Consider the following 24,122-nt stretch of genomic DNA (forward strand, 5'->3'; position numbering starts at 1 on the left):
TTTAGAGATTCTGATCAAATAGTTGGGGTGTAGCATGCAGGAACATGCATTTTGAAAAGCTCCTCATGTGATCCTAATACAGGTGGTCCTACATTCATACATTGGAAAACGCTGGGTCATATTATGGGTTTAATAGGTCTTGGAGGCCTGGTCCTTGGGATCCTAAACACTGTTTCTAGTCCCAGATCACTAGACCTCTCTGGAACTCAGCTTATTCCTCTATGCAATGAGGGGATTGGAACAGATGTTTAATGTACTTTCCATCTTTAAGATCCAATAAAGTATATGAAACCATAAGTTAGTTTGCAAGGAAAAGTTCTCTCCTGGAGTGACAATAATGCAAGAACAGGCCACCTCAGCTGCTGAGTGACAGTGCTCACCTAGAAAAGAAGGAACCCAACCAACCGCCCTCAACCTACTTCTCCTAGAAAAGTAATAACAATTTAGGCACCCTGAGCAACGCTGCGCCGGGTGTCGTGCTCAGTGCCTTGGGAACGTTATTTCCCTTAGTCACATAACCCAAGGAGGTAAGTATTCACTCATTTTGCAGATGAGGACACAGAGACCCAAATCACAAAGCCACAGCAAGAAGGGGCAGGTCCAGGACTCCAGAAGAGATCAGATTCAAAGCCCAGCTTTTACTAACAGTCTGCCTTCTCACTCAGTGGCTTGGGACATGTGCCTTATTCTCAAGGTTTGCCCAGGAATGTTGGTGACCAGGTCTTCATAGAGACAGGATGTTCATAAGTTTTGATAGGTCCGCGTGTCTTAGTTACTTTTAGATAAATTCTTGTTTCTGATTTGACCAAGCCCTCATTTCTTGTCAAGTGATATGTGGTCATTAATTCTAATGCATCCTGTAAAATGATATAATAACTCTGTTAACAAAAACTCAATCAGAATTCTCAATTAACTAAAAGTTGTTTGTTTTGTTTTGTTTCCTTTTTCTCTTTCCGAGGAGAAGACAACGAAGTATATGAAAATGAACTTATATGAGACACTTAATTTTTTAAAATTCCAGGAGAGTTCCTAGGTTTGTAGAGATACAGATCACTCTCCTTGTTCAGGTAATTTTTGGCTAGTGGACTTCTGATCCCACTGCAGATACCTTTAATGTCCATTCCCTGTGAGCTGAAAAATTTAGCTCCATGAGGGTCTGAGTCTGTCTGTTTTATTCATTACTGTACCACCAGCTCCTAGGACAGTGCCTAGCACAGATGCCCAAGAAATAGTTCCTGAATGACTGAACAAGCTGGACACTACCTCAGAAATTATTCTGTGGATGGCGTTAAAGGCAACCACTTCCAACCAGTTGGGATAGGCTTGCAAGATTGAAGCATTTGGCTATTCCTGTCTACATCTTCCATTTATATCTACAGCCTCTCCACGGTGTGACTTAAAGTTCAAAATGATGGTTGTGAGGATCTGCAAGATTCTTAGTCATTCTATCCAACAAGCATTTAGTGAGCTTCTCTTAGTGTAGAGTTCAATTATAGTCACATATTAAACAGCAGTGATTCTCAAAGGGGACGGAGCCACCCTGTGGTGGACATTTTGGAAAACTGTCGGGTGTTTCTTGGCTGTCACCATGATTGGAGTGGACAGCCAGATATGGCAGATGTCCTGTAGTTTGCAGGCAAGTCCTACACAACAAACAACTGCCCTGAGTGCCATGGAACTTTCCATGTTCCCGCTGGACATTCATGTAGATGAAAAGTCTGTTAATAATGATCTGAGCTAAAATCAAACACTGTTTTACATATGAACACAAAATATCTTGTGTTTGACTGGCTTTTGCATTTTTCAATATTTGTTGAATTTTCCAAAATACACCTACTGTGAAAATTGAGAGAAATGTGTATTTGCTTTGTTCAGAACTTTATCAAAAGTTCTTCACCATTTTGGAAACGTATATCACCATCAGCAAAGCTGCACGTGGTATCTGAGTTACCAATATAATAAAACCCAAATCAGCCTATGTTTTCAGCTGTCACACCCAATGTGACTATCCATATAAATGTCAGCATGTGTACTTCACTGTACCACTGATGTGGCCATGCCTAAGAATTCGCATGGAGAATTACATACTTAATGGGAATTTACTCAACTTTAATTTCTTCTATATAATACAGTTCGGGCATTATATTTTTTAAACATATGTAGGTAGGTTATATCATCTATAGATCTCATTTCAGAATAGTAAAGTATTGATATTTGCTATGAAGGGGACATTGGGTCTGAAAGGATTAAACACTACTGTCCTCCTTGTTAAGAAAGCAGAGGGACTTCTCTGGTGGTGCAGTGGTTAAGAATCCGCCTGCCAATGCAGGGGACACGGGTTCAAGCTCTGGTCCGGGAAGATCCCAGATGCCATGGAGCAACTAAGCCTGTGCGCCACAACTACTAGGCCTGCACTCTAGAGCCCACGATCCACAACTACTGAGCCCACGCACCTAGAGCCCGTGCTCTGCAACAAGAAAAGCCACCGCGAGGAGAAGTCTGCGCACCGCAACAAAGAGTAGCCCCCGCTCGATGCAACTGGAGAAAGCCTGTGCACAGCAACTAAGACCCAATGCAGCCGAAATATAAATAAATTAATTTTTTAAAAAAGCCCAATGTCTGGCTGATAGCATGGGCTAAAAGAATGTTAATTCTTGTTCTTATTAACCTCTTAGCTTATATCCTATAACACAAACTCCCTTCTGGGATGTTCCTACTTGTATAGACTTAAGAAATCATTTGTAGCCATTTGCTTAATTCCTGTCTTCCTCGTTGGCCTACAAGCCCCACGAGCAGGGGACCGTATGTATTGTTTCCCTCTGTCCCCCTCGCCTGTCACAGGATGGTGCACAGCACTCGAGAAAAACAGGAACCAACTGAACAGTATTAATACTGTCCTTTAAATCAGTGTTCCCCAAACTTGGTTAACCAGGAAACCCTTTTACCATGCAAGAGCAACTATCATCACACAGAACAAGTATTCCTTCAAATATGTTTTGAAAAACACTGGTCTACAGGTTAAAATTCAAGTGCCTTACGGGGTCCAGACGGCTCTGGTTTGGTCTCATGCCACTCCCAGTCCATGCTTTTCTGTTTTTTGTTCTTCCTATTCCCTCCCTGCATCTATCCTTTATCTGACCTGCTTGTATTCATCCCCCAAGACTTTACCCTACCATGGCCCTCACCAAATGAGACCGAAAGCATCTGCCCTCTTGTCTTGCATCGCCCTTCAGAATATCTGCTGCTCAAAGACAAGGACGCATCATACTCACCCTTGTCCGCAAACCCTAGCACAATGCCTGCGATACAATACACAGCTTAAAAATGGTTGGTGAATAAACAACGAATTTTCTTTCACAACGAAAATTTCATCTCAGGGGTGACATTATATAAAATTACCAAATGAATTATGTCTTTAGGTCTTAAATCTGTGATAACACAGTGAGCCAAGTACAGAATACGCCCATCAATGAATCAAAAGTGAAAAGAACGAGCCTGAGCTAACCCTCATGTTCTGCGTCATTAATCTACACGTGGGCAGGATGAGGTAGGTGCCTCCCCTGCACAGACGCTTTTATGATTAATGAGGCTGAGACTCTCAAGAGCTAGTGACTATAACTCAGGGCAGATGAAAATAGAGTTGTTCAAGAGCTGAGAATGTCACAACCATGGCTCTGGAGTTACCTCCAGTGGGTCAGGACACAATTCTGAATTTCTATTCTAGGCTTATGAATAGGAGCATATGATTGGAGAATGGCTCAGATGGACTTGATTTGACACAATAATGATGACTTGAGCTCTTCTGCACACGACTGGCCAAAGTTTCAAAGGTTTTTCAGTGACATTGTTTTTGGATAAATGGCTGTTAATTACTTGATTTTATTATTGCATCACTAACCCTGACTTATCTCTTGAATATCAGATTCATACATCCAGTTTATTAACACACTCACCAACTTATATATTCCCACACAAATAACTGTGGAATTGAATTGTAACTCTATATGAGACACCAGGTCCAAAGACAAACCCCACAGAATTCCTGCTGGCAAAAAGGTCACAGTCTAACTGGGGAGGAATACAGGTAAGCAAACAAGTATACAATGCTGTGCGACAGGTGGATAATTAAAGGTTGGAAAGAGGTGCTCCAGAGCAAGGAAGAAGAGGTGCCTTAGTACTGCTTTGGGAGTCCGGGCAAGGGAAGGTTTCTGAGAGGGCAATTCCAAGCTGAATCTAGGAGTCTGCCTGATAGACCAGGTGGACAGTTCCTGGCAGAGAGCGTTAGACAGCTCCAAGTGGACAGTCCTCCAATTTGGCCTACACAAAATCCATCACATCTTCTCCCACTGGTATAGACATGATATGAGCTCAGCAATCAAGAATCATTCAGTAACATTCCGTAAGTGGTTCATTGAGCACCTCCTGTATCACAGGGCCCGTTCCAGGTCTTCCAATATAACAGTGAGCATAAGAGGGGAGATTCCTGCCTTCCAGGAGCTTTGATTCTAATGAGGAAACAGATAAGAAGCAAAGACCCAAATAAAAGAATTCCAAATATATAGTGTGATGAGGAACAAGAAATGGGGTGAGGATCTAGAAAGAGATGGGAAGAGGACAGGCAACATTGAATAGGAACATGACGTTTAAGCTCAATCTGAATGGCAAGGAAAAGCCAACCAGGCTAGGGAGCAGAGCACTGCCGACAGTGGGGCAGCCAAGGCAAAAGCTCCAAGGTGGGAAGAGTCTGATCAGCAAAGGGAACAGGAATAGACTAATAACCTCTGGCAAGGACACCAACATGGGGAAGCAGCATCTAAGACTCTTGGAAGAGGTAAGCCCAGTGGCCCCCGGCCAGGTAGACAGTCCAGCAGAGCAATGCTCTGGGACATCCAGACTGTGGCCAATATTCAGGAGTCAGGATGATAGATCATTCCTGAGGGATGTTTGTCCATGTGAGGTATGGCCATAACCAACATGCCAGAAAATCAGACAGAAGGGGATTGCAAGAGTTGAGTAGGACACCAAGGCTCAGCCACTGGACAGGTCCTCAAGCAGCGCTGGAGTGCTAAGACTAAGGAGGGGAAACTGAGGTAGCGTATTGTGTGCTGAAACTCAGGCCACCCAATCACCAGGATTCACTCTCAGCGTCCCTTTGGCAGCAAAGGAGCCTGAGTCCTGGAGAACTCTGAGAGAAGACATACGGGCCAGACCACTAGACCACCGTAAAAGCCAAATCTAGCCAGACCACTGGATCCCAGGCCTAGAAGAAGGAGCCCCACAAGATAGGGGAGGGCACAGGGAAAAGGGAGGTGGTCATCTCTTGGGTGTCATCAGGAATGGCTCCAGAACTGAAGTGGGGAGGGGGGATGTACCTCAGAAGCTGGGAATCATCTCAGCCTGTGAGCTCTATCTAAATTAATGGCAGCAGCATCACCCCAGCCATCACCCAAGCTGAAGGCTGAGTCACCTCCTCTCCTTCACCTACACCTCCGCCTCCACCTACCATCAGTGAGTCACCAGAGTCTACTGCTAACAGCTCCTCTGAACTGTCTGTTGAATCTGTGCCCTGCTCCTATTCACACTGGAATGGCTTTCTATGAGCCGTCTTTCTCTCTCACAGGACAGGGTGGAAAATGCAAGGGCTGTAGGGTCAGCCTGGGTTTGAGCACTGGCTCCTCTGGTTGCTAGTTGTGTAGTGTGGGGTTAGTTAACTTCTCTGTACCTTAGTTTCCTCACCTGTAGAATGGGAATAGTTACAAACTCCATGGGGTTGTTATTAGGGTTGGGGGAAGAACTCTGTAAAATCAAAAACACTCTCTAAATATAGGGATTTGTAACCAGGGTAAACTTATGTTTCCTTAGGTTTCAATATAGTGTCACAGAAAAAACAAATCCAACATCCAAAGGTTTAGACAGTAAGTGCAAGCTGTTATTGAAGTAGTCTCTTCATAGTTTTTGTTTCAGCTAGCCAACTTCTGCTCTCCCTCTGCCAGTGCCCCAATTTCCTTGGGGCACCCCCACCCCTCTTCACTCTCAGTTCTTGTTCTATGTCTCTGTCTCCAGAGCTGACTCAGGCCTGGCCAATCAGAGCACCACATCCCCTTGGTCAGGTGTGTGATTCAGGGTTGGCCATGTAACTGAATTACAGCCAATTAGACATAAAGGAACTTTTTCTGGGGTTAGGACCTGCCATTTCCACCACAGGGATGAGCGCTTGGACAGACTCTCCAGTTCATGTGTAACTACCCCCGGTCACAAGGACGAGTTCAAAGATGAACTCATGGCCCAAGCACAGCAAATGAGCACTTTCTCTGAGGGCAATGTCAGGACGATGGAAGAGAAACGTTCTATTTTCACTCAGGGTTGCTAAGCAGGAGAGTATGGGCCTAGGGCTACTGTCACCCATCTTGCCTACCACATGAAGCGAACCTGCCTATAGAACAGACAAGGGCAGACAAAAAGGTAGAGAGAGGGAAATGGCCTGGATGATAATGTTTGAACCTCTAGATCTAGCTGTACCTGAAGCTAATCCACTGCTGGCTGCATTTTCCTGTTATATGAGTCAATAAATTCACTTTTTTGCTCAAGGTAGATGGAGTTGAGTTTCTGTCATCTGTCTCTGAAAAAAAGAGTCAATTTCTAAGCCATTCAGTAAAAGGAAAAAGTTTCACCAGAATATTAAAGTAAGTATTCCTATTCTCTGCTCTCCCTGATAGAAAACCTGACCCAGTCATGTGGAAACATGGAAAGATGATGAAGAGAACAGTACACATCAACTCACCCACTTTAAATGCTTAAGGATCTATGAAGGAGCAAATTGGCTAGAAAATCAAATTTTCTCTTTGTACCAATTATTAATCATAAATTAAAGCCAATAACTATCTACCAATATTGACAAAGTTAAATTACCAGACATCCGTCATTTTGGCAGCAAGGAAACCAGCCTCCCTTTTAAAAGGATGTGTTACACCATGATTATTTCCAGAGCACACAATTAGGTGTCTAGCTTTGCAGCCACATGGAGCAAAAATGATCAGCAACTCCATGGATCACCCCGTCTGGTTCATCCAAGCTGAAATATCTAGGCCACATTTCCCTGCCAAGTTAAAAAGAAAAAAGAAGAAAGCTGAAAAGGAAACCCCATGTCACTATCCCGGACTGGATACTAAACACCAAATGCAAAGATTTGTTTCCCCTTTTCCAAATTGTGTTTTATAGCATGGCCTGTCAGTTCTTACAAACCCTTATATTAATTAGCTAGATTTATTTCCATTTGCTCCTCACAAAGAGAATTATAGAAGCTTGATTTCACAAACCTGGTATGTGCCCTGCTATGCTTCCACTGTCGGGGAAGTAAGTGAAATGGGTAGAGTGAGGGGTCACACATAAGACAACAGCACAAACTGCCTGGTAATTTGAGAGAAAACCATATCCTCACATCCTAACACTTGGTACTGGGTTTCTTTCCATTTTCCCCACGAAGTGTTTTCTGTCCTCTGGGAAGCTGAGGATTTGTGAGGCTTCTTGTCTCAACATGAATTCTGTTATCACAGGAAGCATTTTAAAAATATATTAATGGATTTTCCTGTTTTGCGTCTCCATGTGTGTGATCTTCTCTCTACTCAGGCAGAGACATACAACTCTCTGGGGTACCTGGGCAGAGAGAAGGGCATAGGATTTTCCCAGCAGGAATGTCAAGAGAAGAAGACTCCATATTCAGTTCCTGACACCCAAATATGTGACTTTGGGGTGTGCAGCAGCACAACAGATTTTGAAAAGCAGGCTTGGTCAGGAAAAAAGGGTTTCCTACATGTCTTTATGTTCCTTTTTAACAATCAAGAAGCAGATCAGGCACTTCCCTGGTGGTGCAGTGGTTAAGAATCTGCCGGCCAATGCAGGGGACACGGGTTCAAGCCCTGGTCCGGGAAGATTCCACACGCCGCAGAGCAACTAAGCCCGTGTACCACAACTACTGAGCCTGTTCTCTAGAGCCCGTGAGCCACAACTACTGAACCCACATGCCACAACTACTGAAGCCCGTGTGCCTAGAGCCTGTGCTCTGCAACAAGAGAAGCCACCACAACGAGAAGCCTGTGCACTGCAACGAAGAGTAGCCCCTGCTCGCCACAACTAGAAAAAGCCCTTGGGCAGCAACAAAGACCCAATGCAGCCAAAAAGAAATAAATAAATGTATTTTAAAAAAAAGCAGCAGCAAATCAGGTGAACTCAGGTCTGGGCAGCTCAGTTTCTTCAAAACCATAAAAAGGATATGTTTTCTTCTCCCCTAGGACATGAGGCTGGCAGTGCGCAATCAAAGGACCTGGGGGGAAGTAACTGTCCCGGCCACCCCAGGCCTGACACACAGTGAGTGCCCCGTGACTGTTTATCTACCTGAACTGGAGAGGCTTTTCCATCCTGGTACCATTAGCATTCTGGGCTAAATTTCTCCTCGCTGAAGTATGAATTCAAGCAATAAGAAGAATCCAAGACAGATAATCCACCCACAATCTCCCCCCAGCCAACAAGCTCCACACTCCAAATTAGGAAAATGGATCAAATTCATCCCCACTTTGTTTACATATTGTTTATCTGTTTCTGGTTGATTTTGCTGCAGCTGTGTCCCAAACTCAATGCTATTATATGCTGAAAATATAAACTCAGTTTCTTTTCCAGAGTCATATCTATGACATTGAAAATGAGGCCAGAAGGTCACTGAGTTGTTTCTCAGCATTGAAAGTGGGTGGAGCATGGACCAAATGAGTCCTGCAGGCCCAGTCACCCCAGCAGTCAAGACCCCAGCGGCACCAAGCAGCCTGAACACACCCAGCTCCTCCACAGTGAGCTCACCTCTCTAGAAGTTCTGCTGGATGCACAAGAAACATCAATGACATCAATCCTTTAAAACTGAAGTACTTTCCTAGATGGAGGGGGCAGGAGTCTCATAATAATAAGATAATTGTCTAGATGAAAAGATCCACATATTAGGAAAATGGATCAAATCAACTTAAAATAAATTGTAAGACCAGTGTCATTCATTCAAAAAATATTTGTTGAGTACCTACCATGTACCAGATGCCAGGAAAAAATGTACAGGGCCAATTTGCTAACTACCCACTCCACCCCATCCCCAGGCAGAGCCCCTGCGCTACGGAGGGGCTGCTCAGGCTAGATGTGGCACACCTCTAGGCGGTGCCATTCATACCAGCTACTGTGTGAATGGGGTCCCTGGGAGTTTACCACTCTGCCAGAGGCATTCATATTCCAATCAGTGACAGAGCTATAAAGGAATAGCTACATGTGACAGGTGCAGGAATAAAGGTAGGGGCGAGGGGCCATGGGAACCTGGTCAAGTAATGAGGTGGCTCTATCCACCTAACTTTGGTAGGACTACATTTCACTTAAATGGTTGAAAATGTAGCATCCTTATTGAGATATGTTGCAAATGTAAACTATATCATATTTCAAAGACAATATGAAAAGGGTGTAAAATATCTCATGAATATTTTCTGAATTGGTTACATGCTGAAATGATAATATTTTGAATATATTAGGTTAAATAAAATACTTGCTTTAAAAATTTCACCTCTTTTTTACTTTTTATAATGTGACTACTAGAAAAATTTGAATTACATATAAAGCTCACTTTTGGATAGTGCTTGGCTAGATGATCTCAATTACATCTTCTAACAATAAATCCTATTGTTCTAGGTAGCTATTGTGAAATTTCAGCTCTGAGGGGCTTTGAGCATGAATTTTAAAGTAGAGAGTGTGAATTATAAGGCCACTTGATAGCTGTGTGATTTTGAGTAAGTTATTTAACCTCATTGGGCCTCAGTTTCCTCATCTGAGGAACAGAGATAAACACATCTACCTCACAGAGTTGATGAAAGGGTTAAATGAAATAGTCTGTGCAAGGTGCCAGGCAAAGTGCCTGTGACCATGTTGAAATAAATTCTCTCTGATCTTCTTGTCTCTTTGATTGTAACTTTTAATACCCATGAGGACCAAAAGAGGAAACCAGGTCATGAGAATTTTAGCACAAGCACCAGTCTTATTAAGAGCCAAAGTAAGCAGAGGTCTAGGCGGTCATGGGAAACATGTAGCTTTGTTACCATGAATCAGCCATGTTCAGGTCTGATCCTTGATGTGATCCACTGGCCCACTTTCTAGCCAGACATGCTCATGTCTCATTTTTCCCTTCCCCTTCTGCCCTCACAGTCTTTCTAATTCGTTATATTCCAGGCTTTTGAAGCTTCCTGCTCTCAGGAAGTAGATATGTTGGAAGACATAATTCAGACTGTTTGGGAAAGAAGACATGTCCCCCTCCCTTCCTGGCGATCGCTGTGGACCATGGACATTTCTAGGACGCAGGCGAGAAAAAACACTTTGTAGCAGGTGTCAATATTGTCTTACTTGGTATGGGCTCCTCATAGCCACCCCATCACCCTAACTCCCAAGAAAGGTCCCCAGACAGGATGATGAAACATAAAAAGAGCAAGGTCTATAGAAAACTTGCTTGAGGAAATGGGGCAATCCCAAGTGTCAAGGATAACAGATGTATGGCATACAATAGTTTTATTTGATCAATATTCATTCATCACAAGTTTTAGTTTGATTATTGATTATTCATACTGATGAGGAGAATAAGTTCTGGGGTCGGAAAAAACCTGGATTTGAATGTTAGTCCTGATACCATTGTGTATTACTGGAAATTTTTCTAACTTCTCTGAGTCAATTTCCTGGTTTCCTCTTTTGGTCCTCATGGGTATTAAAAATTACAATCAAAGAGACAAGAAGATCAGAGAATTTATTTCAACATGGTCACAGGCTTTTTGCCTGGCACCTTGCGTAGACTATTTCATTTAATGCTTTCATCAACTCTGTGAGGTAGATGTGTTTATCTCTGTTCCTCAGATGAGGAAACTGAGGCCCAATGAGGTTAAATAACTTACTCAAAATCACACAGCTATCAAGTGGCCTTATAATTCACACTCTCTACTTTAAAATTCATGCTCAAAGCCCCTCAGAGCCGAACTTTCACAATAGCTACCTAGAACAATAGGCTTTATTGTCAGAAGATGTAATTGAGATCATCTAGCCAAGCACTATCCAAAAGTGAGCTTTATATGTAATTCAAATTTTTCTAGTAGTCACATTATAAAAAGTAAAAAAGAGACAGGTGAAATTTTTAAAGTAAGATATTTTATTTAACCTAATATATTCAAAATATTATCATTTCAGCATGTAACCAATCCAGAAAACTATTCATGAGATATTTTACACTCTTTTTCATATTGCCTTTGATATATGGTGTAGTTTACACTTACAACATATCCCAATAAGGCTGCTACATTTTCAACCATTTAAGTGAAATGTAGTCCTACCAAAGTTATAACGTTGTGTTTAAGAGAAAAATATTTTACACTGCTCCCGTTTTTAAATTTAAATTCAAATTCATTTAAATTAAATTAAAATGTCGGCTCTTCATCAATTGCATTAGCCACATTTCAAGTGCTCAATAGCCCCATGTGGCTGGCAGCTACTGTTTTTGGACAATATAGATCTAGCCCAATCCCCCTAGACTTACAGACAAAGAAACAAGCTCAGAAAGGGTAAGTGACTTGTTCAGGGTTATTGCCAGTTAGTAGTTGAGCCAGAATGAACCCAAGCTTCTCAACACTGACCTTTCTACCACACCAAGGTAGTGAGGCACTTTTGAACTGATGGGCTGCTGTAGTTGATTTGCTGGCATTTTGGGGGTCATCCCTCAAACTAACACATGTCCATCCCAGCTCTCTCCCTTCTTGGACAAGTTCACCATGGTGACTCCTGCTTCTTCACCATGATTCACTCTGTAAACATCAGCCACTGAGTGCCCCAAAACCAGGTCCCACACAGCCCTATTTGTAAAGAAGGCTAGAAGTATGAATAAAAATTTAAAATAAAAACAAAAAATCAATATGACAGTGACTCAAAGTTAGTCATCTTTACACTATTTCTTTTCAGGGACAATTTAATATTTACATGCCAAGAATCTTTAAGCATACCTCATTCTTCAACAGGAAGAATATGGTAAATTTCCCTTGTTAACATTATTTTATGGGTAGAAAAATGAGATACTAAGAAGTTGGGCAATTTACCTAAGATTATATAAGGATTCTGAAGCAGACTTCAGGTTGGGACACTCTATTCCTGTTCTGGGTCTGTCTCTCTAAGTCATAACACTCCTCTTAAACTACTTGCATTTTCCAAACAAGGGATGAGGCCTGAATTTAAAAGAGAAAAGATTGATGTGTAATAGCCCAATAACTGAGATTTTATCATCCAAACAAAAATCGAGGTAAAACTAATATATTTAATCCAAGATACCATACATGTTAACAATAAGGTAATACACAAATAATACAAAGGGCAACGGACACAGCACTGTGTATAGAGACTAATTTTTCATGCTGATTTGTGAGGAGTCCTTAGCAATATGACACTCATCAGGAGCAATGCTGTGGAGGTTTAGGTAGGCCCAAAATTGATTTATGTTTTACCTCAGGTCTTATATCTCATTTTTATGGGCAAAGGTAGAACCATATATTGCTCTTAACTGACTGTAGCTATGGAATCCTAAGCCTTGAATTATGCATGTAATGGCCCAGAGAGAATCATCATTCCCCAGAAAGTAGATATGCTGATAGAAAGCTGGAGTTTTCTGATCCTGCTGAATCGGGGAACTCTTACAGTGAACCTTGGAGAAAATAAGGGAATAAAAAATAGGGGGGAAGGAGGTATACCATAAAGATGCCCTGGAAAAAATTAAAACCAGAAAAGGAATGAAACTTTTTTCTCTTCCAGGTTTTGGTTTTAAGATGGTGTTGTTCCTCTGCTGACATGTGACAAATAAAAATCTGCCTATTGGAAGCACCCACATAGTGTATTCATTTGGCTCTCCTTCTGCTACAGGTTAGGCCTTCCAATATCCAAAGACAGCAATCTTTCCAGCTCCCCAAAGACTTCTCCTTCTCCAAGTTAGTCATCCTTAATGCCCTCAACTCTTCTTCACAGGATTTATTCATGCAACATGACCAAGTCCTATCCCAGGTGACATGCACTGAGAACACCAAGACAAATATGCTGCTGCCCAACCCACACACATCCTGATTCAGAGCTTATTTCCAACAAGCAAAAATGCTGCAAAGAATGTGTTGATTTGCAATGAATTAAATTCTAATTCCAGGGCTTCCCTGGTGGCGCAGTGGTTGAGAGTCCGCCTGCCGATGCAGGGGTCACGGGTTCGTGCCCTGGTCCAGGAAGATCACACATGCCGCGGAGCGGCTGGGCCCGTGAGCCATGGCCGCTGAGCCTGCGCATCCGGAGCCTGCGCGTCCGGAGTCTGTGCTCCGTGACGGGAGAGGCCACAGCAGTGAGAGGCCTGCGTACCGCAAAAAAAAAAAAAAAATTCTAATTCCACGTAAACTGTGTTGAAACAACATTTACCCTTTGCATACTTATTTGAGAACCTTCTGTGTACAGAACCTATATTAGGCATTTCTAAGTCAGAAGATCCTTAAGAAATAAAAGAGGAGAAAAACAGTTTTTGCCCTCAAAAACTAAGACCTTACCTTTAAGTTTATTGGTTGTGTTTTATGATTATTCTCATGCTCGTTAGTTATTTATATGCATTATTTCCTAAGGGCAGAAATTTTGCATCTTTTTCCCTGTAAAGTCATAAATATAGTCAAACTAAAGTAGTGAGTGTGTATGCCTGCATGTCTTCACATAATAATAAGCATCATCTTTGTTTCCTTCTGTTACTAGGCTATCAGCTTTCAACATCCATCACCTATTCATCCATTTATTCAATGAATATTTGAGGGCCTGCCATGTAACAGGCACTGCTCTAGCCTCCAGAAAAAACAATGGTGAATACAAGAGACCCCAAACTCTGCCCCTGTAGAGCTTAGCAAAAGTTATAATTACATTTTTTATTTAAGAAATGATGCCTTGCAAAATTACAACCAGCTCAAGTATTATTTTTAAAAAATTCTCAATAAGTTAATCCTTTGGGTAGAAAAAATGTTCAAATGTAGAAACTATCAGTCATTAGATTGCAGGGACAGTTCATCAGCTCTCTTAAAATTACGTTTAGAGGGCAGACAGCAGAAGCAAGAAAAACTACAATCCTGCAGCCTGTGGAACAAAAACCATATTCACAGATAGACAAGACGAAAAGGCAGAGGGCTATGTACCAGATGAAGGAACAAGATAAAACCCCAGAAAAACAACTAAATGAAGTGGAGATAGGAAACCTTCCAGAAAAAGAATTCAGAACAATGATAGTGAAGATGATCCAGGACCTCGGAAAAAGAATGGAGGCAAAGATTGAGAAGATGCAAGAAATATCTAACAAGGATCTAGAAGAATTAAAGAACAAACAAACAGAGATGAACAACACAATAACTGAAATGAAAAATACACTAGAAGTAATCAATAGCAGAATAACTGAGGCAGAAGAACGCATAAGTGACCTGGAAGACAGAAAGGTGTAATTCACTGCTGCAGAACAGAATAAACAAAAAAAGAACGAAAAGAAAAGAGGACAGCCTAAGAAACCTCCAGGACAACATTAAACACAACAACATTCGCATTATAGGCATCCCAGAAGGAGAAGAGAGGGAGAAAGAACCCGAGAAAATATTTGAAGAGATTATAGTCGAAAACTTCCCTAACATGGGAAAGGAAATAGTCACCCAAGTCCAGGAAGTGCAGAAAGTCCCATACAGGATAAATGCAGGGGAAACATGCTGAGACATATAGTAATCAAATTGGCAAAACTTAAAGACAAAGAAAAATTATTGAAAGGAGCAAGGGAAAAACGACAAATAACATACAAGGGAACTCCCATAAGGTTAACAGCTGATTTCTCAGCAGAAACTCTACAAGCCAGAAGGGAGTGGCATGATATACTTAGTAATGAAAGGGAAGACTCTACAGCCAAGATTACTCTACCCGGGAAGGATCTCATTCAGATTCGATGGAGAAATCAAAAGCTTTACAGACAAGCAAAAGTTAAGAGAATTCAGCACCACCGAACTAGTTCTACAACAAATGCTAAAGGAACTTCTCTAAGTGGGAAACACAAGAGAAGAAAAGGACCTACAAAACAAACCCAAAACAATTAAGAAAATGGTACCAGGAACATATATATCGATAATTACCTTAAACATGAACGAATTAAATGCTCCAACCAAAAGACACAGGCTCACTGAATGGACACAAAAACAAGACACATATATATGCTGTCTACAAGAGACCCACTTCAGACTTAGGGACACATTCAGATTGAAAGTGAGGGGATGGAAAAACATATTCCATGCAAATGTAAATCTAAAGAAAGCTGGAGTAGCAATACCCATATCAGATAAAATAGACTTCAAAATAAAAAATGTTACAAGAGACAAGAGAGGACACTACATAATGATCAAGGAATCACTCCAAGAAGAAGATATAACAATTATAAATATATATGCACCCAACACAGGAGCACCTCAATACATAAGGCAACTGCTAACAGCTATAAAAGAGGAAACCGACAGTAACACAGTAATAGTGGGGGACTTTAACACTTCACTTACACCAATGGACAGATCATCCAAACAGAAAATTAATATGGAAACACACGCTTTAAATGACACAATAGACCAGATAGATTTAATTGATATTTATAGGGCATTCCATCCCTAAACAAATGGGACCTAATGAAACTTAAAAGCTTTTGCAAAGCAAAGGAAACTACAAAGAAGACGAAAAGACAACCTTCAGAAAAAGCAAAGGAAACTACAAAGAAGACAAAAAGACAATCTTCAGAATGGGAAAAAATATTTGCAAATGAATCAATGGGCAAAGGATTAATTTCCAAAATATATAAACAGCTCATGCGGCTCAATATTAAAAAAAACAAACAACCCAATCAAAAAATGGACAGAAGACCTAAACAGACATTTCTCCAAAGAGGACATACAGATGGCCAAGAAGCACATGAAAACCTGTTCAACATCACTAATTTTTACAGAACCACAAATCAAAACTACAATGAGGTATCACCTCACACCAGTTAGAATGGGCATCATCAGAAAATCTACAAACAACAAATGCTGGAGAGGGTGTGGAGAAAAGGGAATCCTCTTGCACTGTTGGTAGGAATGTAAATTGATACAGCCACTATGGAGAAAAGTATGGAGGCTCCTTAAAAAACTAAAAATAGAATTACCATATGACCCAGCAATCCCACTACTTGGCATATACCCTGAGAAAACCAAAATTCAAAAAGAGTCATGTACCAAAATGTAGAATAAGAACTGGCTGTATAAAAAAATAAAATTAAATTAAAAAAAAATTATGTTTAAAGACATGCAGAAATGCTCCAGCAGCTTATTTATCAGAAGTTGCAAGTAACTTTCTCCTACTTTCTTCACTTTATCTTTATTTAAGGGTAGTGAAGACACATTCCTCTAGAGGATTGTTTCAGAGAATCCCCTTCTTATTTGTCTCATTTCCAAGTAAACATTAGTTTCCAGATGAACTAATGGGTCTAACAGGAATTTAAAGGTCTTCAAAGCACTGATTAAAGGGGACTGACCCGTTCAGGGGATTGACCAGACCATGTTCTGCTCTCCACTTCTAGGTAATGATTAACTGGAGACCTTCCCCAAGCAATGGACATCCTTTGATGTCCTCTATTAAGTGATCTCCTGATTGGGGTAGGGGGTAGGGCATATTCCTTTGCTTTCCCTTGATGGCGCTTACTCAAATCTTACCAAGCATCTCTTGCCCAGACTCCAGGGCAGAAAACTCACAAACTGCCTGGAGGTAACATCTGAAAAGAAGAACTGACTCAATAATCCTCCTGTGTATGCACGCACGCGTGCACACACACGCGCACACACACACACACACACACACACACACACACTAACTTAAACTCCACTTGGCAGTTTTCTAAAAGGTGGGATATGACCACATAACTCCACTCTCTATCAGCCTCCACCTATATTACTCATGAAAGGAAAGACAAACCAAATCTATTGAGAAAAAGGCACACAATTCAATTAAAAAAGAAAAAAAGACTTAAGTAGCTGCTTCACAAAACAGGAAATCCTAATTGCCAGTGAAAAAGTACTAAATCTCTTTAGTCATCATGAAAGTGCAAATTTCAACCACAAGGTTATATACTATACTGGTACTGAAACAGAAAGCAAAGAAGGAAAGGAGGGAAGGAGGAAGGGAGGGAGGAGGAAGGAAAGGAAAGGAAATGAAAAGAAAAAAAGGAGAAAGAAAATACCAAATGTTGATAGAGATGCAGAACAACTGGAATGCTCATACACTGTTCGTGAGGTTGTAAATCAGTATAACCACTTTGGAAAACAACTTGATAGTATGTAGTAAAGTTGAAGATATACATACCCAGTGATGTAGCAATTATATTCCTGGGCATATATCCTAGAGAAATGTGTATACATACAAACCGAATATGTATATGAAAATGTCCATAGGAAGCAATCTATTTTCAATAGAATGGATAAAAATATAGAGTATATTCATACAGGAATATCACTCAACAACAAAATTAATGAATTTCAACTACATGCAATAATATGAGTGACTTACAACATAATGGTGAGTAAAAAAGAAAAAAGCAAGATATAAAAGAATATATACAGTCTGATTTATATAAAGTTCTAAAACAGGCAAACACAACACAACATTGTTTAAAGATACTGCACACATATATGGTATAGCTATAACGAAAAGCAAGAAAACAAAAAGAAAAGTAAAAGAAAGGTAACAGTTACCTTTTGCGAGAGGAGAGAAGTTGGGATCAGAAATTGATACATGGATTGGGATGAAGTGCTCATGACATTTAATTTCTTAACCTTAGTACCAGTTACATGGGTGTTTGCTTTATAGTAAATATTTGTTAAACTGTGCCAATAAGTTGATGCATATTTCTGAAAAAATGTGCAATCTTTTACAATAATACTGTTTTAGGGACTTTCCTGGTGGTACAGTGGTTAAGAATCCACCTGCCAATGCAGGGGACACGGGTCCAAGCCCTGGTCTGGGAAGATCCCACATACCGTGGAGCAACTAAGTCCGTGTGCCACAACTACTGAGCCTGCGCTCTAGAGCCCGCAAGCCACAACTACTGAAGACTGTGCCCCTAGAGCCCATGCTCTGCAACAAGAGAAGCCACCGAAATGAGAAGCCTGCACACCTCAATGAAGGGTAACGCCTGCTCGCCGTAACTAGAGAAAGCCTGCGCACAGCGACGAAGACCCAATGGAGCCCAAAACAAATAAATATATAAAAAACATAAAAATTTTAAAAATTAAAATTAAACTGTTTTAAAAGGTTGGGAGGAGTGGCAAGCTAAATAACACCACTGATCGTCTCCCTCAACCTCCTACCCAGATTGTTTATTTATTTTGATGTTTATTACTTAGAATACCATTTCTTATCTGGGGAGTGCTGTCTTTGACAAGAAATAAGAACTTTAGAGGTGATTTTTATCTAATACATTTCCTATACATTTAGAGGAAAGCAGAAAGAAAGAGAGCTTAGCAGAATTAAGAAAAGAATTAATTCTATTATTGTGCAGCCTAAACAGTCTAATGCTCATTTCACTGCAAAGTCTACGACGTAATACATACCTATGTTCTCTGAGTCTCCATCACTGGCCGTAAGGGAAGGTAAGTAACTGCCTTACCTCACCTAGGTGGGGAGTGAACACATGCAAGTAAGGCATCCAGAGCATGTACAGCTTCATTCAAATCTTGTCTGAAAATAAAATGACTTCACAAAAAAAGGAAACTATGTAGAAAAAAAGACACAAAATGTCTTTTTCACTGTCAAAAAATGTATTACTCATTTATATCAGGGACTCAAATAAACCATCACTCATTCATTCATTCGTTCATTCATTTAATAACATTTATTGAGCCTCTGCTACTGTTAGGCATTGTGGGAACTGAGTTAGACAAGGTTTCTGTTCTGAAAGGGCTTATAATTGAGTACAAAGGAGAACATCTGCACACACTTCTCTACTTAGCTCTCAACTGTTGAAACTTAACCAAGTGCCAAACACTAAATGCCAAATCATCATTACCTCATTTAATCCTCATATCAATCCTTTCATGAGTATTGCAGATGTGGAAACAGACACAGAGAAATTAATAAATTTACCCCAGGGCAAACACCCTGTAGGCTAGAATCTGGGCTTGTCTATCCGACCCCAAAGCTCATGCACTACACAGGGTATACTGCTTCTCCATACAGAACACAAGAGAGAAGAAGCTAAATGCTGTAACATACAAACCAGATATTGAAGGATATTTGCTTCCTCAGTGCTGAAATTTGTTACTACAGCATGTATTACTTAAGTAATTTTTAATGAAAAAAAATTGTAATGCTTTGGGACATTGGTCCAACTTCAGTTTTGATTACCTTAACATGAAACATAATTTTCCAAAATCTTAATTTAGGAACATTTAGAGTGGGGAGATAAATTCAACTAAAACAATTCTTGAATCATCAAGTTTTTGTAAAAGGTAAAATTTGGGATGCTACGATTGCACACTCTCACCAAGAGATTATCACACTAAGTGAAGTAAGTCAAACAAAGAAAGACTAATACCATATGATATCACTTATACGTGGAATCTAGAAAAATGATACAAGTGAACTTATTTACAAAACAGAAACAGACTCACAGAGGTAAAAAACAAATAAATGGTTACCAAAGAGGCAAACAGGGGCAGAAAGGGGGATAAATGAGGAGTTTGGGATTAGCAGATACAAACTACTATATATAACATAGATAAACGACAAGATCCTACTGTATATAGCACAGGGAACTATACTCGGTATCTTGTAATAACCTACAATGAAAAAGAATATGAAAAAGAATGCATGTATATTTATGTATAACTGAATCACTTTGCTGTACACCAGAAACTAATACAACATTGTAAATTAACTATACTTCAATTTTTTAAAAATTGCACACTTGACATACTTCAAATTTTCTTTCTGATTCCTGAGTAGGGTTTTGTATTCCTGCTTCCCCTGTTGGAGTTCTAATTTTAAAACTAACACTTGTGATTAAGGACAAATAATTAGGTCCCTCTTTTGCTTTATTACCACCACCTGCAAAGTGCCCTTGAAGCCTGCGTGAAGGAAAAGGAGGAGATTCTAGGCCGCGCAATGCAAGGGGCAGTCCTACTGCTCCTCTCTCTGGTCCGGGAGGGACCGACAGCCTCCTCCCACCAGGCGCAAGTGGCATAGCCTGAGGCTGGCAGCTGACAGTGTGGGAGGACTCACGGCCTAGGAACGGTCTCTGTGGGCCTGCTGTCCCACTCACTACAAAAACGGGGAGCTTGTACAGCTGACATCTAGAATCTTGTCCATTCACCCCCAGCTTTCTCTCGCCGTGTCTCATTGGTCCAGCCTGACCTTGATGGTCAGATTCTAGAAGCACACTATCCAACATACGAACATTCCCACAAACAGCTTAAGCAAAACAAAAACCACAAGTGTTCATGGGGCTTCCCTGGTGGCGCAGTGGTTGAGAGTCCGCCTGCTGGTGCAGGGGACGCGGGTTCGTCCCCCGGTCTGGGAAGATCCCACATGCCGCAGAGCAGCTGGGCCCGTGAGCCATGGCCACTGAGGCTGCGCGTCCGGAGCCTGTACTCCGGAAGAGGCAACGGAAGAGGCCACAACAGTGAGAGGCCCGCGTACCGCAAAAAAAAAAACAAAATACAAGTGTTCTCTCAACTCTTTCCCCCACCATAAAAAAGTCATTTTGACTATATTTCTCACATATTTTTCAGTAATTCAGAAGAGAGGGTGAAAACAATTAAAAGGAGGCAACCTGAAAAATAAGAAGGTGGGGGGAGAGGCAAGGTTTTCCTCATATTCTATCATAATTGAGCACTTAGAAGATTGAGCAAAAATATTACGGGAATTGAGGAGGTAGAGATAGAGGAAGAGGTGTTTCACTTGGACTTTTGAAGACTGGGCATGGCAGGCAGAAGGGGGCATGGGGGCATTACAACAAGAAAGGAAAGTACAAGGCCTGTTTGAGAAACCTTGAAAAGTCCAGTTTGACTGTGACCTAGTACAGGGGGGAGAATAAAAGGAAATAAAACTAAAGCCTGAACAGAGGAGGAGCCCTAATGGTAGATACTGAAAACCAGCCTAAGGCACTCAAAAGAACCCAGAAAGCCATTTTTTAGAAGTGCACAATCTAGGGGCTCTTAGTCCATTTACAAAGTTGGGCATCCATCACAACAATTAATTTTAGAACATTTTCATTACCCTAAAAAGAAACCCACATCCCTAACCATTACCTCCTCAATACCCCTTCCCCCTCCAGCCTTAGATGACCACTAATCTACTGTCTGACTACAGATTTGCCTATTTTGAACATTTCATATAAATGGAATCATATAATATATGGTCATTTGGAACTGTCTTCTTTCACTTAGCACAATGTTTTCAAAGTTCATCCATGTTGTAGCATGTATCAGTACGTCATTTCTTTTTATTGATGAATAACACATCATTGTGTGCATATACCAAATTCTATTTATCCATTCATCAGTTGATGGACATTTGGATTGTTTCCACATTTTGGCTATTGTGAATAATGCTGCTCTGAACACTGCGATACCAATTTTTGTGTGGGTGCAGGTTTTCAATTCTCTTGGGTATGTATACCTAGGAGTAGAATTGCTAGGTCATATAGCTCCATGTTTCTTTTTGAGAAACTGCCAGAACATTTTCCAAAGCTATTTCACTATTTTAGATTCCCACCAACAATGTATGAGGGTTCCAGTTTCTCCATATCCCCACCAACACTTACCTTTTTATTATTATTATAACCATCATAGTAGGTATGAAGTGATATTTCACTGTAGTTTTGATTTGCATTTCCCTGACAACTAATGATGTTGAGCATCTTTTCATGTGCTTATTGAGTATGGTGTATCTCCTTTGGAGAAATGCCTCTTCTTTGCCTGTTTTAAACTGGGCTATTTGTCTTTTTATTATTACGTTGTAATAGCTCTTTTTATATTCTAGATACTAGTCCCTTATCAGTTGTATATTTGAAAAAGTTTTCTTCCAATCTGTGATAAATGGGATGTCTTCGAGGCACAAAAGTTTTTAACTTCAATGATGCCCAATTTATCTAGTTTTTCTTTTATTTCTTGTACTTTTATCTAAGAACCCATTGTCTAATCCAAAGTCACAAAGTTTACACCTATGTTTTCCTCTAAGAACTTTATAGTTTTAGCTCTTACATGTAAGCCTTTGATCTTTCTTTTTTTTTTTTTGGCTGTGCTGCACGACTTCCGGGATCTTAATTCCCCAACCAGGGATTGAACCCGCCCTCTCAGTAGTGAAAGCACAGAGTCCTAACCACTGGACCGCCAGGGAATTCCCATCTTTGATCCATTCTGAGTTAATTTTTGCTCATGGTATGAAGAGGCAGATCATTTTTTATCTTTAATCTTTTAAATTCATCAAGATGGGTTGTAGACAGAGTAACCTGTCAGGAATATGTAGAATAGATTAGTTTGGTAGGAGACTAAAGGTGGGGAGGCTACTGGAGAAATCCAAATACATGGTAATAAAAGCAGCATAAATTAAAGACCTGAAGTAGGGGCTTAAGCATCATTTTTTTTTTTAAAGCTCACAGATGATTCTAATGTGCAGTCAGCTCTTAAAGGAAGAGGTAGAAAAATATATTGGAGAACAATGAATGATAGACAAATGCAAGAGGGTCCTTCTAAGTGGCTGTGTCTAAGCAAGGTTAGTCCTGGGGTCACTCTGGTCTGGACCGACTACACTCCTGGGAAAAGAAGAGGTGCAGCAGGACCTCTTAGAGAAGGGCTGGAAATGTCCATCAGTGAGTGAGCATATGCTGCTGAAATTTTAGAAAAAGCACCTCAGAATTTAATAAGTTTGAGTCCCTGCTTTAAATTACCTGTAAAGCACAATTTCCTCTTTTGTAATAGGTGAGAAGCGCTCATGCGTTAGACATCATCCTTATTTCATAAACAAGCAGCTGACTATCTCCACACATTCCCATCAGATGCATCTCTCACTACACTAAGTGGTTTTCAACTTGGAGGAACTAGTCATGGAAATTCACCTGATGAGATGATGAAGTTTGATTAGGAAGTTCAGTCACAAAGGAAAGAACTGTCTTTTGGGAAATGCTTTCTCCATTCAGAAACAGGAGACTAATTGTAAGAAAACACCTTAGCAAATTAAACTGAGGCATTAACATATTGGGTAAATTAGCATTTCCACCCTGAGGAAGCTCAAAGTAGTTTCGGCTGACCTTTACGAACTTGGTTAACCAACTCTGCATAGACTTTAATCCTACAAAGTCTAATTTAAAGGTTGCTTAGAATACATTGTAGACTGGTCTCTCATTTAGAACTATTTTATGAGTTGTATGTATTTATTTTATTATTTTTTTAATTAATTTTATTGGAGTATAGTTGCTTTACAATGTTGTGTTAGTTTCTGCTGTACAGCAAAGTGAATCAGTTATATGTATACATATATCCACTTTTTTTTTTTTTTTTTTTTTTGCGGTACGCGGGCCTCTCACTGTTGTGGCCTCTCCCGTTGCGGAGCACAGGCTCCGGATGTGCAGGCTCAGCGGCCATGGCTCACGGGCCTAGCCACTCCGCAGCATGTGGGATCTTCCCGGACCGGGGCACGAACCCATGTCCCCTGCATCGGCAGGCGGACTCTCAACCACTGCGCCACCAGGGAAGCCCCTATCCACTCTTTTTTAAATTTCCTTCCCATTTAGGTCACCACAGATCACTGAGTAGGGCTCCCCGTGCTAAACAGTAAGTTCTCATTAGTTATCTGTTTTATACATAGTAGTGTATATATGTCAATCCCAATCTCCCAATTCGTCCCGCCCCACTCCTTCCCCCCTTGGTAACCATAAGTTTGTCCTCTACATCTGTGTCTCTATTTCTGCTTTGCCATTAAGTTCATCTGTACCATTTTTCCAAATTCCACATATAAGCAATATTATATGATAT

The sequence above is a fragment of the Neophocaena asiaeorientalis genome, unplaced genomic scaffold (genome assembly GCF_003031525.2).
Source record: "Neophocaena asiaeorientalis asiaeorientalis breed wild unplaced genomic scaffold, Neophocaena_asiaeorientalis_V1.1 scaffold188, whole genome shotgun sequence".
Taxonomy (NCBI): domain Eukaryota; kingdom Metazoa; phylum Chordata; class Mammalia; order Artiodactyla; family Phocoenidae; genus Neophocaena; species Neophocaena asiaeorientalis.